We start from the raw sequence: 5,000 nt of genomic DNA on the forward strand, positions 1-5,000 counted from the left end.
ACGTGTAACCTAACCTAACCCATGTTGTACCTTAACCTAACCCATGTTGTACCTTAACCTAACCCATGTTGTGCCTTAACCTAACCCATGTTGTGCCTTAACCTAACCCATGTTGTCCCCTAACCTAACCCAAGTTGTCCCCTAACCTAACCCATGTTGTCCCTTAACCTAACCCATGTTGTGCCTTAACCTAACCCATGTTGTGCCTTAACCTAACCCATGTTGTCCCCTAACCTAACCCATGTTGTCCCCTAACCTAACCCATGTTGTGCCTTAACCTAACCCATGTTGTCCCCTAACCTAACCCATGTTGTGCCTTAACCTAACCCATGTTGTCCCCTAACCTAACCCATGTTGTCCCCCTAACCTAACCCATGTTGTCCCCTAACCTAACCCATGTTGTGCCTTAACCTAACCCATGTTGTGCCTTAACCTAACCCATGTTGTCCCCTAACCTAACCCAAGTTGTCCCCTAACCTAACCCATGTTGTCCCCTAACCTAACCCATGTTGTGCCTTAACCTAACCCATGTTGTGCCTTAACCTAACCCATGTTGTGCCTTAACCTAACCCATGTTGTCCCCTAACCTAACCCATGTTGTCCCCTAACCTAACCCATGTTGTGCCTTAACCTAACCCATGTTGTCCCCTAACCTAACCCATGTTGTGCCTTAACCTAACCCATGTTGTCCCCTAACCTAACCCATGTTGTCCCCTAACCTAACCCATGTTGTCCCCTAACCTAACCCATGTTGTGCCTTAACCTAACCCATGTTGTGCCTTAACCTAACCCATGTTGTCCCCTAACCTAACCCATGTTGTCCCCTAACCTAACCCATGTTGTCCCCTAACCTAACCCATGTTGTCCCCTAACCTAACCCATGTTGTCCCCTAACCTAACCCATGTTGTCCCCTAACCTAACCCATGTTGTCCCCTAACCTAACCCATGTTGTCCCCTAACCTAACCCATGTTGTCCCCTAACCTAACCCATGTTGTCCCCTAACCTAACCCATGTTGTGCCCTAACCTAACCCATGTTGTGCCCTAACCTAACCCATGTTGTGCCCTAACCTAACCCATGTTGTGCCTTAACCTAACCCATGTTGTGCCTTAACCTAACCCATGTTGTCCCCTAACCCTAACCCAAGTTGTCCCCTAACCTAACCCATGTTGTCCCCTAACCTAACCCATGTTGTGCCTTAACCTAACCCATGTTGTGCCTTAACCTAACCCATGTTGTGCCTTAACCTAACCCATGTTGTCCCCTAACCTAACCCATGTTGTCCCCTAACCTAACCCATGTTGTGCCTTAACCTAACCCATGTTGTCCCCTAACCTAACCCATGTTGTGCCTTAACCTAACCCATGTTGTCCCCTAACCTAACCCATGTTGTCCCCTAACCTAACCCATGTTGTCCCCTAACCTAACCCATGTTGTGCCTTAACCTAACCCATGTTGTGCCTTAACCTAACCCATGTTGTGCCGTAACCTAACCCATGTTGTGCCTTAACCTAACCCATGTTGTGCCTTAACCTAACCCATGTTGTGCCTTAACCTAACCCATGTTGTGCCTTAACCTAACCCATGTTGTGCCTTAACCTAACCCACGTTGTCCCCTAACGTAACCCACGTTGTCCCCTAACGTAACCCACGTTGTCCCCTAACGTAACCCACGTTGTCCCCTAACGTAACCCACGTTGTCCCCTAACGTAACCCACGTTGTCCCCTAACGTAACCCACGTTGTCCCCTAACGTAACCCACGTTGTCGCCTATCGTAACCCACGTTGTCGCCTAAACCTGCTCTGTAATTGTTATACGACTCGTTCAATTAGTGTAGTGTTGCCCACCCGCAACCCTCGCAATATAGTTCGCTACTCGCACTGCCCGCTCCCCTGTGTATCGCTTCATGTTAAACACCTTGCAAGTCTTGCTGACTTTCCACATGCTCCTGCTGTACACTGTAATGTGGATGGCAGCAGGGCGTACATGCCGCCCCCCCCCCCCCCCCACCTCTCCCCACGTCCCCACCTTGCCCCCTGCCTTCGCAAGGTGGTTGGTGACAAGTTTGCATGTTCAATGCCCTTCGCATGCGACGTACGCAGGCTACGTTGTGGTGCGGCCTGTGTCAACTGTCCGCTGATGTCGTACGCGTGAACCACAATCTGTACTGCACATTCGTCCTTATGTACTGAATGATACATCGTGGCACATGTGTGACCGTACAACGACTGCGCCCAAAAACGGCGGACCATACAGTGCAAATATTGTGCACGCAGCTACGTGTCGTCTCCCTATGAGAGCTGGATTGCAGTGTGGTACGCCATAGAGACGTGTGGGAGGAACGGACGCCGTGGATGGCGATCAGCATGAGCTGTCTGTTGATGTATTCGGACCTAGTCGTCTCTCCTCACACACCGTGATGGCATGGTGCAGCGCGTTCCATATCTGCGACATGCTACAGAAGCCGGTTGACAGTCGTTCGAGCAATGGACATCGCATACGTACGGGGGCCACCTTCCACGTATTGTCTAGGCGTGCACATTTTGTTGCGTGTATGTGGGCAGACGTAGTGTGGCGTGACACCTGACACAGGCATGCAATAATGGTTGAAGTTGCAAATGGCGATGGACGCCTACGTTTTCTGGTGAAGTTACGCAAATGAAGAAATGGTAACCCGTTGTGGTGCGGTTGTTCTCGCTAGGGGTGAATCGGTGATGGCGACGATAGGTTGAGGTACTAACCGGTTGTTCCAGCGATACCCACCATGCCGACGAAACTGAACGGCATCTGGGTGTGAAGCGATACGCGGCGGTGGCTGGGTGGACCGTCCCCGGCCGGTGAGGGGGCGCCTCCCGGCGTGCTGGCCGCGCGGTGCGTGGGCGCACGCGCTACAGCCGGCTGGTGGGGGCGGCCAGTGGCAGGCGCGCCGGCCGACGGACGCGGCAGGCGTCGCAGCTGCGCGCCGGCGCACCCTGCGCGCGGCGCCGTGCGGCCAAAGTAGGTCCTCGCGGGCCCGGTGCGAAGCGCGGTGGACATCTGCAGTGTGCTGGTCCGATTGAGGACTGTGTGCGTTGAGGATGCGCCGCCGCCCGGCGCTCGGCGCCGCGACGCCGTCTGCTGCTCGGTCGCCCCAGCGGTTCTCGCTGGTGGTTTGTATCGCAGCTGTGCGGATGTGTTGGCGTGTGCGCTGTGCTGGGAGAGTTCGCTTCGGCACCCAAGTGGGGCTTTTGTCCTTCTGTGGCGCTGGCGTTGGAGCTGCCGGTCACCGTAGGTGGCGCGTGTTGTCTCCCGCCGGCAATGCCACGACAGCACGCTCCCGGGCCTCTGTCGGCAGCGGCAAGCTCAGTTGGGAGCACGGGTGGTCGCACCGAAAGCGTCTACTCGCCTAACTCCGGGCGATTGCGCCTCTCTCGAACCCGACCAAGTACTTGGGACGGCGCTGCGCGCCGCCGGGACCTGAGAGGGTTTCGAGGTGTATTGTGCAGGGGAGCTCAGCCTCCTCCTGTTTGCAGAATGATTGAGCGGACGCTTGCGTGTTCGCGCGGGCCCCCGGGACACACTCCCGGGCGGCCGGCTGCTCAGCTCTAGTTGACGCAGCTCCCTGGTTGATCCTGCCAGTAGTCATATGCTTGTCTCAAAGATTAAGCCATGCATGTCTCAGTACAAGCCGCATTAAGGTGAAACCGCGAATGGCTCATTAAATCAGTTATGGTTCCTTAGATCGTACCCACGTTACTTGGATAACTGTGGTAATTCTAGAGCTAATACATGCAAACAGAGTCCCGACCAGAGATGGAAGGGACGCTTTTATTAGATCAAAACCAATCGGTCGGCTCGTCCGGTCCGTTTGCCTTGGTGACTCTGAATAACTTTGGGCTGATCGCACGGTCCTCGTACCGGCGACGCATCTTTCAAATGTCTGCCTTATCAACTGTCGATGGTAGGTTCTGCGCCTACCATGGTTGTAACGGGTAACGGGGAATCAGGGTTCGATTCCGGAGAGGGAGCCTGAGAAACGGCTACCACATCCAAGGAAGGCAGCAGGCGCGCAAATTACCCACTCCCGGCACGGGGAGGTAGTGACGAAAAATAACGATACGGGACTCATCCGAGGCCCCGTAATCGGAATGAGTACACTTTAAATCCTTTAACGAGTATCTATTGGAGGGCAAGTCTGGTGCCAGCAGCCGCGGTAATTCCAGCTCCAATAGCGTATATTAAAGTTGTTGCGGTTAAAAAGCTCGTAGTTGGATTTGTGTCCCACGCTGTTGGTTCACCGCCCGTCGGTGTTTAACTGGCATGTATCGTGGGACGTCCTGCCGGTGGGGCGAGCCGAAGGCGTGCGACCGCCCCGTGCGTGCTCGTGCGTCCCGAGGCGGACCCCGTTGAAATCCTACCAGGGTGCTCTTTATTGAGTGTCTCGGTGGGCCGGCACGTTTACTTTGAACAAATTAGAGTGCTTAAAGCAGGCAAGCCCGCCTGAATACTGTGTGCATGGAATAATGGAATAGGACCTCGGTTCTATTTTGTTGGTTTTCGGAACCCGAGGTAATGATTAATAGGGACAGGCGGGGGCATTCGTATTGCGACGTTAGAGGTGAAATTCTTGGATCGTCGCAAGACGAACAGAAGCGAAAGCATTTGCCAAGTATGTTTTCATTAATCAAGAACGAAAGTTAGAGGTTCGAAGGCGATCAGATACCGCCCTAGTTCTAACCATAAACCGATGCCAGCCAGCGATCCGCCGCAGTTCCTCCGATGACTCGGCGGGCAGCCTCCGGGAAACCAAAGCTTTTGGGTTCCGGGGGAAGTATGGTTGCAAAGCTGAAACTTAAAGGAATTGACGGAAGGGCACCACCAGGAGTGGAGCCTGCGGCTTAATTTGACTCAACACGGGAAACCTCACCAGGCCCGGACACCGGAAGGATTGACAGATTGATAGCTCTTTCTTGATTCGGTGGGTGGTGGTGCATGGCCGTTCTTAGTTGGTGGAGCGAT

The 5,000-nt window shown here is 54.0% G+C and overlaps 1 non-coding gene across 1 annotated transcript in view; it reads left to right on the forward strand.

The window, feature by feature from the left end:
• The first annotated feature begins 3,600 nt into the window (after positions 1-3,600).
• Positions 3,601-5,000, forward strand: part of LOC124770036 — a 1,910-nt gene continuing 510 nt past the window's right edge. The window contains exon 1 of the ribosomal RNA XR_007013053.1: positions 3,601-5,000. This exon is cut by the window's right edge and continues 510 nt beyond it. This is a non-coding gene — a ribosomal RNA (small subunit ribosomal RNA).

Source organism: Schistocerca piceifrons, unplaced genomic scaffold, assembly GCF_021461385.2.
Source record: "Schistocerca piceifrons isolate TAMUIC-IGC-003096 unplaced genomic scaffold, iqSchPice1.1 HiC_scaffold_73, whole genome shotgun sequence".
NCBI lineage: Eukaryota > Metazoa > Arthropoda > Insecta > Orthoptera > Acrididae > Schistocerca > Schistocerca piceifrons.